Source organism: Littorina saxatilis, linkage group LG1 (assembly GCF_037325665.1).
Source record: "Littorina saxatilis isolate snail1 linkage group LG1, US_GU_Lsax_2.0, whole genome shotgun sequence".
NCBI classification, from domain to species: Eukaryota; Metazoa; Mollusca; class Gastropoda; order Littorinimorpha; family Littorinidae; genus Littorina; species Littorina saxatilis.
Window position 1 is genome coordinate 83390338 of NC_090245.1, and position 12500 is coordinate 83402837.

Consider the following 12500-nt stretch of genomic DNA (forward strand, 5'->3'; position numbering starts at 1 on the left):
TTTCCCAGCTCTGTCTCTTTCCCATCTCTGTCTCTTTCCCATCTCTGTCTCTTTCCCATCTCTGTCTCTTTCCCATCTCTGTCTCTTTCCCATCTCTGTCTCTTTCCCATCTCTGTCTCTTTCCCATCTCTGTCTCTTTCCCATCTCTGTCTCTTTCCCATCTCTGTCTCTTTCCCATCTCCTTGTACACACTTTTTAACTTCGAGGTGACCCAGTTTGTGCAGCCATTGATTTCACTGAATCATTTTGTGATGGCGATCTTTCGCCCCGAGGATTATTTTCCAGTAATCCATTGCCCTCCTTTCTCTGGTTTTCTTCTTCAGTCTTTGGAATGAATTACTGCGCCTACGCTTTCTTTTGTTTAATCCTTCGCCCAGTTTTTCAACCTTTTTCTCTTGCAGGCTTTACTTTAAAGCGGTATTATTCAGTGAGACATGGACACCGTAACTCACACTGTGTAGTACTGTCTCCCTTTTGCACCACAAAAGAAAATGTTGACTTCAATGTGAAGATGATATCCTTTGATTGTATACAACAGAACATTAGTTGGGGTTTTGTAGACAAATAAGGCCAAACAAAAAATATATGTTGGTTTAGGGTAACGTACGTGACCAAAAAAGATAGGGTCGGTAGGTTAGCATTTACATTTTTTGGGTTTAATGATTTAGTCGAGTTTAAAATAGGTTACTTCCCTTAGTCTCGGTATGGTTCGCAAAATGTGCCAAAAGTTGATTTTTTGGGAGAAATGAAAACAAAGTTTTAGGGTCGGCGGGAAAAAGTAGGGTCGGTCGAGTTACCCTAAACCAACATATATATTTTTATTTGGCCTAAGTAAAAACAAAACGCAGGTCACGCGGAAACGTGTCCCCAATACCGTAGATGTCCACACTTGAAAACTTCCATATGTATTTAATAATAATAATAAGACTTATACTAATGTACGGTGGGTCGGGAAGACGTTCTTTGAACTGATCTGAAGGAAATATTGGTTCAGACTTAACACGTGTCCGGTACAGAACTATACAAACAACAAGTCTCTTCTTTGTCCCACTTACAAAAGAAAACAGACATGATTCAAGCACAAACACATCAAAACCACAAGACGTTCACAATTTTTTTTAAAAACATGACCGTTGGACTTTTCTGGAATATTTCACCAGGCGGATACTAGCCCTTTAAAAACGGAGTTCCCGTTGAATACCGGTATCATGGCAAGAGGGTCTGGCAGCTAATCGCTAACGGTTATTTATCCATGAGCGTGTTTTTCATAGGGGAACTGTTTGCCCCATACACCGTGGCCTCTCGTGGCTTCTCGTGGCACGAGAGTGAGAACTGGCGTCAACAAACACATCAGCTGATGTCAACAAACACGCGCTTGCAACCCAAAAAGCTGGTTGGGAAAATGTCACTGGCCTCTGCCCGCTTTGCAGGATATTATTTTGGCACACGACATTTTCTGTTGGAGGTGATGTGGGTGAGAGATGGTCGGTGAATGGGTGGAGTGATTGGAAGATTAACAAGAGATCAAATGAAGTTTTTACTAGCAATTTTGAGCGGACAAACTTGCCAATTCCCGCGGCCTTACTTTACTTGTAAATATGTTGTTGTCGTGCTACCTAAATCGTCTTAATCTTCATCGAGTTTAGTGATTCTGCTGGAAAATCATGGCAAGAACCAAGAGTCTTTGACCAAACGATACTAGTATTATGCTTGAGTGGCAATTTTCTTTCCTATTCATTCGTGCTTTGTGTGAAGTTAAGGAGGGCATCTATTCTATGTTGTATCCAGAGCACCTAGATCATTTATTTTTTATTTTTTATCTAATATCAGATAACTAACATAAGGGAACTTAACCAGAAACCTAGAGCCATTGTCACCCCCCCCCCCCCGGCCTAACTAAAACCCCATTAAAACACTGTGTTTTTTTGCCAGCTTTGTCATATTGTCTCCATAACTTTGTGGTTTGAACATATTTAAGAACAACTTTTTGATTTTCCAGTTTACGGCACTGTAATGTTCATGTGAAAGAGCATAAAACTAGTTTCAGATTCAGGCATTGTATTTGACAAGTATAAAATTAGCAGCAGAAAAGACGATATTTCTATGTGCTGTGTAAAGTGTTGTAGTCCAAGAGGGTGAGACAAGATATGAACACGCCGGTAGCATCACTATGAACAATGAGCTCTAATACTTTCCAACAAACACAAAATTCATATCGAGCGGATTGGGTCAATATCAAAGTTTTTAAATGGAGCAAAGCTTAGATAACACAGCGTTTATACCCCGTATAAATAGTTCAAGGTAAAGAAGCTCGCGATAACAGACATAAAATATCGAAAAATAAAAACCCAGATGTCTCTTTTCGACCCGGTTTTTTGTTCGAAGTGAAATCTCTAACGTAAAAAAAACCCACCAAGTTTGAAAAGACGTTATATAACGCGAATAATGATGTCTCGTGGAACATTCTCTCACTTCTTTCAAGTACAAAACGTGTCTCTGTGACCTCGGTCACCGCCATGCTGTGCGAGCCGAGACATTTTTTTCTCTTCATCTTCACTGCGCTGGCTGCAAATCCCCTCCGCGAAGGTGTTTTCAGACACAGCAGACACAGGGTGTATCATGAACCTCGTCGAGTTGCCAGGGGGGGGGGGGGGGGGGGATGTGGGCGAGGGATGAACGGTGGTGGTAGTAGGAGAGACAATCAACGCGCCTTTGATTTCAAATTAAGCAGACCGCCCATCTAACTAATAACTGTCGATTGGACCTGTGTGTACACACAGGTAAAATATGTACTCAGCCGACACCGCTGCAGTGCTTGATTACAATGATGATGCGCAAACACAAACCACTATAGCAGAACCACAGCGTCAATATTCTATACTCTGAGTGCTAGTAAACAGAACGGATGGAAAACATACATGGTTGGTAGTGATTTATCTGTCTCTGTGTATGAATGTGCTGCTGCTGATCTTGTTGGTTGAACTCATATATAAAATTAACGCTAATGCAAGGAATTATGTAGGGCATTGTTGTGTGGTGTAAAGGGCGTTGATAAGTGTGTGTCTATGTCTGTGGTTGTGGTGTTGTTGTTGTGTGTGTGTGTGTGCCAAAAAGGGAAACATACAAAGCAACAACAAACAAGTCGCGTGAAGCGATATAAAAACATTTAGTCAATCGGTATCAAACGAAAAGATAAATACCACAAACCAGTCATCGCCAAGACTACGAGATACATTTGGATAGTCTCGGCTAACAATACCGACACGGATCACGCTCGTCTCCGCGAAGCATGCGACCGTATAGTACTTACTGAACCTATTGTTTTGTAATTCTGAGCACATTGTTAGAGTGAACATGACAAGTCTATATATTTTTGAATTCAGGAGAAGATGAGGAATACAATGCAGTCATTGTTTAATCTGTTACTAAAAAAATAATTTTCATCACAACTTTAACGAGAAAACTAATTAATTAATTTGTACGATTTTGAGCTGAAATGCAATATCATAGTCCGGACTTCGTCGAAGATTGTTTTACCAAAATTTCTATTAATTTGGTTGAAAAATGAGCGAGTGACAGTGCTGCCTCAACTTTCACAAAACCCGGATATGACGTCATCAAAGACATCTATCCAAAAAATGAAAAAGACCACTGGGGAACTCTCATGTGAAGTTTTATGAAGATTGGTCCAATAGTTTCCTCGGAATCACTTTATATACACACACACACACACACATACACACACCATGACCCTCGTCTCGATTCCCCGTCTATGTTAAAACATTTAGTCAAGTTTTGACTTGACAAAATGTAACAAGAGAAAACCAAGAAGAAAGAAAGTTAAGAGCAAGTGCGAGAACCAATACAAGCGTACTATAATCAATGCGAAAAGAAGCGGAAAGTGTGGACAAAATACAAATGGAGCTAAAGTGAAAAGTATCACTTTATTCAGAGTGACACTGCCTGATCAATCAGACACAACCTTCTGCCCGACTGGCATGCACATATTTGGTTTCACTGATGGAAACATTAACGCTGATGCAAGGAAATGCGTAGGGAATAGTGGGGAATTGTGGGGTAAAGGGGGTGTTGGTAAGAGCGTTGGATCTAAGTGAAAAAGTATCTCTTTATTCGAAGTGGCATTAGACAAGCCCTTCTGCATCAGTGGCACGTACGCAGAGTCCTCTCTCTTTTTCGTTGTTTACAGGTATGATGCATTTAAAAAAAATTCATCTGCAAGTTGTTGTTTTTGTACATTGGTGTTTAAGGACACCCTTCATTTGCTGCTGCTTGTCCTCGCCTCATTGACTCATATGCATGCAGCGTGTTCATTCTCGTCTTCGGTCTTTGCTTTCGGATGAGAATGTGTGTGTGTGTGTGTGTGTGTGTGTGTGTGTGTGTGTGTGTGTGTGTGTATGTGTGTGTGTGTGTGTGTGTGTGTGTGTTTATGTGCACGAGGGGAACAGAAACTGAAACTGAACTTTGTGTTAGGAAGAGATAGAGAGAGAGAGAGAGAGAGAGAGAGAGAGAGAGAGAGAGAGAGAGAGAGAGAGAGAGAGAGAGAGAGAGAGAGAGAGAGAGAGAGAGAGAGAAAAAACCGAGAGAGAGAGAGCGCGAGAGAGAGAGCGCGAGAGAGAGAGCGCGAGAGAGAGAGCGAGAGAGAACATTAGTAGCCGAGAAACATGTATCATAATTATACACATTCACCGAGAAGACATTTATTTTTGATGATAAATATAAAGTTTTTAAAATGTCAATGTTTAGAGCGATAGGATTTTTGTTATAGTTTCATCAAAGGAAATTAGAAGATTAATTAAAGATGAAATGGAAACCAGCGAGCAGCTGCAATGATACCTGTGTTTGTTATTGCTTTGTTTCAAAGCAAACAATCACAGCTGCTGCAAATCTTAATTTGTTTGTAAAAGGAACACAAGGAAATGGCCAAAAACATGTATTAAAGCTGTCTAAATTGTTTTTGCGTGATTTTGGAATTACTTCATTCTCTGTCATTTTCTGTCTCTGTCTCTTTGTCTGGCTACCTGCCTGTCTGTCTGTCTGTCTGTCTGTCTCCCTCTTTGTCTCTTTCTCACTATCACCGTCTGTCTATCTCTTCTACTCTCTCTCTCTCTCTCTCTCTCTCTCTCTCTCTCTCTCTCTCTCTCTCTCTCTCTCTCTCTCTCTCCCTCTCTCTCTCTCACCCTTTCTCGTAATTTATTTTCCAATCTGTTTCGCTCTCACAAATCGAACCTGCGTCATCTTCTCTCTCCCCCTCTCCGTGCATTTTTGCGAGTTCACTGTAGTCTCTGTATCTATGTGTTTTTATCTTTCTTTCTTTTTTTCGTCTTCTTCTTTTTGTTCTTTTTTTCCTGACATTTATTTATTGATATGATTGATTATTATGGGAAAAGAAAAAGGCAAAAATTGGGAAAGTGGGGAACATTACTTTTGTCTTTCCATTTGAACCTCTTGTGTGCCTGTCTGCTTGTCCAATTCGTCCATCCGCCTGGCTGCCTCAGCCTCCTTTGTTTATTTCTCTCTTTCTATCTCTGTCTCTCTACGTCTCACTTTCATAGTCTCTCTCTCTGCTATTTCCTCCCTCTCTCTCTCTTTCTTTCTTTGTCTCTCTCTCTCTCTCTCTCTCTCTCTCTCTCTCTCTCTCTCTCTCTCTCTTACCGTATGCATGTCAGTCTGTCTGTATGTCTGTCTCTCTAAGCCCACCCCTCTCTTCACACCTCATGGTCGCTTCCTTTGTTTCTTTCTCTCTTTCTATCTATGTCTTTTTACCTCGGCGCGTCTCACTTTCATAGTCTCTCTCGGGTACTCCCCCCCCCCCTCTCTCTCTCTATCTTTCTCTCTATCTATCTTTCTCTCTCTCTCTCTCTCGGGTACTCCCCCCTCTCTATCTATCTCTCTCTCTCTCTCTCTCTCTCTCTCTCTCTCTCTCTAAACTTATACTGTTTCACTAATTATGTATGTATGTAGTAGTAGTTATTATAGTAGTTTAGTCCCTCTTTAGGGCGAGGGCCAGAAGCAAAAAAGTATACCAATGCTTATTGTGTTACCCTCGTAAAATAAAGAATTGTCATTGTCATTGTCATTGTCATTGTCTCCCTCTGTCTTTCTTACCGTTTGTCTGTTCGTCTGTCTGTCTGTCTGTCTGTCTCCCTAAGCCTCCACCCCTTCTCCCCACACCGCCTGGCCAACCCCCCTCTATTCTCTCCGTTGTCCCACTGTTGATTTCTTGCGATAAATCACCCTGTCTGCGTGCAGAACTGTGCCCGGAATTTAGATCAGAGAAATCGAACATCGGGCCAGAATACAAAAACCATCTGTGTGGCCGAGAAATCCTGGTCATTCCGAGCAAAGCATGGCTGACCTTGGAGACAAAGAAACCTAATTGCTAGACTTGCCATGGTTAATTAGGGGGCCTTCTGTGTCTCCATCGACAAGGAAGGATGGAACAGCATTGAATGACCGTAGAAAAGACAAAACGTATACATACACAAAGAAATAGAAAGAAGGGAAGAATGAAACAAAGAAACCAAGACAGAAAGAGATAGAAAGAGAAAAAAAAGAAAGAAAGAAAGAAATCGATAGACAGAGAAAGAAAGAGAAAAAAAAACAGACAGAAAGAAATAACGAAAGAAAGAAAGAAGACGAAGAAATGGACAACCCAAAGAGAAGTAGCAAAGAAAAAAATAATACCAGAGAGATGACTAGAGTGTGTGTGCTTGCGTGTACATTCGCGCGCGTGTTTATGAATGTGCCTCTGCATATGTGTTTACAAGTTCGTTGATCTGAATCCATCTCCTGGTTTTCTAAACAAATACTCCTCAATAAAGTCCAAAAGGAGCAACGAACAATAAACAAAATATTCATTTTTATTATTATATCTTATGCAATTGCCACTCAGCTCATTAATTTTCATATACAGACTAAACATACAGAGCTCTCTAGCTATCCGTCGCCAATCTACATACTCATTTCCTAAACAAATGGAATAAACAGAGATTGGTACTCATTCGCATTTATAGTCAAAACACGTATCCATTTTGATACAGACTGAATAATATACATAGCTTTATACTCATTACAAGTTGTTTTTCAACGATCTGCTCATTTTTCACTCAGTCTGAAAATACAGAAATTCATTCTCATTCGCAGCTGTCGTCAAATCACCTGCTCATTTCTCATACAAACTCAAGATACAGAGCTCTAAATTAACTTGCAGTTGTCGGTTGCACAGACGAGTCGATAAAATGAATGCCAATTAGTAGGGACCTTGCATCTGTCACCAAAAGGCAAGTCTCACCGTGATAATACGTACTTGTCAAAAACGTATAACCCCGCAGTTGTGTTCGGCGTATTCACGGTTGTGTTGGTTGACAGAAGGGCAGCAGATAAATGCAATGACATTAAGAGGTCATCCCTCTGGCACAAAAAATACCCCTCAGCATTTCTATTTTTTGTCCAACGATCACCCTGCTTGCATCTCATACATACTGATTATACAGAAGTTCATACTCAATTGTCATCTCAAATTACCTGTTCCTAGTTGTTGTTGATACAGACTAAATATACAGAGCATCATACTGATTCGAGATTGCTGGCTGCACAGAAGAGCAGCTCAGAAGAGAAACGAAATGACAAGAGGTCACACTCCTGGAATTGTTCCAAGAAACAGACTGTCACAGACTCCCCAGGGGCCGCTAGTCGCATGCATATTGCTGCTATCAAATAGGGATAGTGCTGGAGACACAAGTTTAGCAATTAGGGTTGGTGTGGTGGGTGTTGGAGAGGAAGGGATGGGGGCGAAAGAACGAACGAACAAACGAACGAACGAACGAACAAACGAACGGACGAACGAACGAACGAACTAACTTAACTTAATTTTACAGGGATACAGGTTTAAGGCCTCCGACTCGTCGGCATTATACTTGTCTCGTCTAAATATCGGACCCTATTGCTACGCTGAAAACACAATAGCTGTTACTAAAAAAAGCAAAAGAGAGAGAGAGAGAGAGAGAGAGAGAGAGAGAGAGAGAGAGAGAGAGAGAGAGAGAGAGAGAGAGAGAGAGAGGGGGGGTGGGGGGAAGGGAGAGAGAGCGAGAGAGATAGGGGAAGAGAAAGAGAGAGCGAGAGAGAGAGAGAGAGAGAGAGAGAGAGATAGAGAGAGGGAGAGAGAGAGAGCGACAGAGCGAGAGAGAGAGAGATAGCGAGCGAGAGAGAGAGAGAGAGGGAGAGAGAGAGTGAGAGTGAGATAGAGGGAGAGAGACAGAGAGAGAGAGAGAGAGAGAGAGAGAGAGAGACAGAGAGAGAGGATGTAAGGGGGAGGGGGGGAGAGAGGAACAGATCAAGGTTTAGTGTGTGTGTGTGTGTGTGTGTGTGTGTGTGTGTGTGTGTGTGTGTGTGTGTGTGTGTGTGTGTGTGTGCGTCCCTAAGCCTAAGCGTTGTAGAGTAATTTGACGCAAACGCAAAATTAGTCCAACATATGTTTTGTGATATTTTGCTCTCCATTATTGATGGCAATATCGATCAGTGTTTTCTACGCAGCAGCTACGCCGCTCAGAAAAGAGAAACGGATCCGATGTTAAAAAAAGACTGATAGGCAGAAAAAAAGAGGTATTCAAGTGAACACGAACAAAAACATCCACACATCTGTATGCGTGATACCACATTCACCTTTAAAAGCATGCAAATATCCTCGTGTTCTGCAAAAGCACTTCATTATTTATATTTTCAAATATTTTGCTGATTCATAATCTAAGCCAGTCTGACTTTTCATTCATGAAACAACCAGACAACATTTACAAAACTTCAGGCAAACTCCGACTATAAACCACAATATACGTGCGCATGGTAATGTCCCCCCCCCACCCCCCCCCCCCCCCAATAAAAAAAAAAGAGGCAAAGAAAAATCAAGGAGCTAAAAACTGTCTTGAGTCTACATTAGCCTGTCGCAAGCCATCGGCATTAAAATCGACCAGCGGAAAAAAAAGAACAGAAAGAAAGAACACAGGCAGAAGCAAGGCAAGAACACGATTTTTTCATCAGCCAATCAGGAGGGTTGTAGCTTCTGCGTGACGCACTTCCTGCAATTCCAAAGACTGCAGCACCGGATCGCGCAAGACTCGAGAAGAGTCTATCTTAAAATGACACGAACCGAGTAATAAAAAACCCAATTATAAAACAAAAAAAAAGGAGAGAAAAAGGACAGAAAAAGAGAAAAAGAGTCGATCACTGCATTTACATTAAGGAGGAGGAAGAAAGAAGGCGAGAGGAAATGGGACTCTTGCACACTCTTCAGAGGACACGATACACAAAGAAAGCTTGTCAAATTGCACGTGATCAGCGCTGCTTCAGGCGCTGGCCTGCAAGCGCCGCTGTCCAGTGTCGTGAAACTAGGACACTCTCTTAACCTTTCCCTTGCACGCTGCATTGCCTTGTCATCCTGTGTCTGGTTACTTGTGGATGGCAAATTGAAATGTTGTCATGTATGTATAGGTGTCGCTCTCGAGGAGTAACCGTGGGTGTGAGAAACGAAATAACAAGGAACCCAACCCAATAACAAAAACACAACATGAACAAAACAATGATGAAGACTCACTAAACGAAAACGAAGAAGAAGCACACACACACACACACGCACACACACACACACACACACACACACACACACACACACACACACACACACACACACACACAGCACCGCAACAATAGAGCGTGCAAAACAAAAAAAGTAGACAACAGACAGAAGATAAAGGAGTTGCAATAAAGCGACGATCCTTGACCTTTGTTGATTAAATTGGTCCCTAATGAAGACACCGTCCTCGGGAGATGCATATGAGATTCACATATTTCCACAACCCGTGCCAATGACGGCAATAACAAAGTCTGGAACCTACTCGTCTGTGCATTTTTTATCACGTGCTTCACAGAAAGGACTACTTGCCCGATATTTTAGGAACTCACACTTTTTATTATCAGGGGAAGTATTAGCACACTGTTCCTACATACACAATAGGCCGAGTACATGTATTGTCTAATACAGTGCGTATTTGTTGTAGTTGTAGTTGTTGTTTGTGTTGTTGTAGCTGTAGTTGTTGTTGTTTGTGTTGTTGTTGTTGTTGTTGTTGTTGTTGTTGTTGTTGTTGTTGTTGTTGATAAAAATCACCTTGCAGTGAAAACTGACCTTCGAGACGTCCCTCCTGCGGACATGCTTTCCCCCTAAATTGATAAGACTTGCCCAGTAGAATTGCGGTTCGAAATTTAAAATATTTCAGAACTTGCTTTTCAACGACAACTAGTATCACATACACATACATTATCTAACATTATTACCATTTCAGTGCACCATATTTGACCAATCATGACTGGTTCTAGGTGACCCGCTAAATGTTATAACCTGCCGGCTCATGTATATATATCCAATTTCTTGACATGTCTGTTATCAATTTTACTAACTGTCAGCATGCATATTAGAAATAACTCATAGTATTCCTTTAAAGGAAAAATTCCCCATAAAATGTAACGAAGGATGCCAAAAGAGGGAGATGCATGTATAACGTGTTGACGGTAAAGTCTGCATTAAATTAAAACAAAGACTGATTTATTCTGAGAGAAATTCAAGTTTTACGCCCTCACGGCAAAGCCATTAGGGGCATGTTCCCGGGTTTTAACCCGACTTTAGATGAGATACACAAGTGTATGCGTGTTTAGGTGGTATCAGCCATCTGCACTTATGGCAGAATGACCGAGGTCTTTTACGTGCCACTGTGGTGACACGGGGGTGGGAGATGGATACCGTCTCTGGGTCTGCACATAAAGTTGACCTGTGTCCGTCCCGGCCCGGATTCGAACCAGCGACCTTTCGATCACAAGTCCAGTGCTCTACCACCTGAGCTACCCGGGCCTTTCTGATTTATTCTGGAAGTGTGGGACCTTAAATCAAAGACTAAATAGTTATATACATATAAAAACAAATGCTATTTTCAACAAAGTCTTTTCTGTTGCGTTGGTTTAAGACGGGTCCACTCCGTCACATGTTAGCGTTACAAAGAAACGAGTGAGATTGAAAAATGTCAAGGAAGACGCATCTCTTCCATCATGTTGAAGAAATCACGTACTGGACTTACGATGGTGGATAAGCAAAGTCAGACTAACTCACACTGAGACTGCATGGAACGCTTTCCAGACTTCTCAAAGACACTTACAAACAGATCTACTTGTTTGATGAACGTCTGGTTCTTTTCAGACTAGACGTTTTGAGGATCTAAAATGTCTGGGAAGTGACCTAGACTTGAAATGACTTCTGTCTCGAAGTAGACACAGTTGCAGCTGTGTGGTGAATGTGTTGGACCGTTTTCACTATTGGGCAATGGGGATGGGTGTCGCAAGCAGAGAGACGATCGTGGGTGTGTATTATTCCATATTTATAAAGGTCATCTCATGACACAATACAATGGCCACAAGCCAATGCCACGTCGGTAACAGTGAGCGGGAATAAACAATAAAACAAACAAACAAAAACAACAAAGAATCTTACGCGGATCATGAACATTTGACTGGAAGCAAAATGGTCATGTCGCTAAAATCAATGCCAATCTAAAATGTACAGTTTACGAATATATCTTGTTGTCGGCGCTGTTACGCCCGATTTCTATTACTAAATTCCGCAGTTCACCACATTTCAATTATATTTACTGTCACGCTCAATTAATCTTGCGTGACTGCAGCTCTCGCTTAGAAACCAAAAATCGATTCCATTGCAGCGTCTCACGTATTAGCAATACATAACCATTTTACTCATATGCGGGTAGCTGTGACAAAGATTGATTTAAATGAGATTTCCAAGAATAACCAAGCAGGAATCATTTCTACAATACAACGAGGGGAGGTAATTCAAATGAGGACTTCCCCAACAAGAAAATCCTATGTCCATTTTGGAGAATCATTGCGTTCGACACATTTAAAAACATGAACAAAAAAAATCGAAAAGAGGACTATTTTTTTCAAATGTGATTGAAGTCTCAGCACATATCTGAGGGCACTCAGAAGTTGGCAGTTAGAAGTCCCTCCGCGTCGTATATTATTCCACATGTCGTTCATGTGAATTTCTTATCGAACCAAAACTCAAGAAATTGTGAAACCCATTTAATTCAACAATGTCAGTTTGATCACTGTAAGTACTAAGCTCTTCCTCCACTTTTTCGAAGCCTATATCGGTCCATAATTAATTAAACAGTGACACGTAACAAACGTACGTGTTACACGTATGTTGTCCACATTGCAAGCATCGGAAATTAGCTCGAACATAATTATACCTACTTGTAGATTGTAGCTTCGTACACCTGCTAAAAACAGTCAGATTTAATCAGGGATAATTCAGATCAAATTATAGAAATAAAGTAGAATTGAATTGACATAAACAAAAATAGTTTAAAAAAACCCATAAAATCCATTGATCAATTTTGTTCTTCTTTGCTTTCAATCGACCA

General features: G+C 41.2%; 1 protein-coding gene across 1 annotated transcript in view; it reads right to left on the reverse strand.

Moving 5' to 3' along the window:
* Positions 1-12500, reverse strand: part of LOC138981782 (small conductance calcium-activated potassium channel protein 1-like) — a gene marked incomplete in the record, with an annotated part of 255085 nt that overhangs the window by 153450 nt on the left and 89135 nt on the right.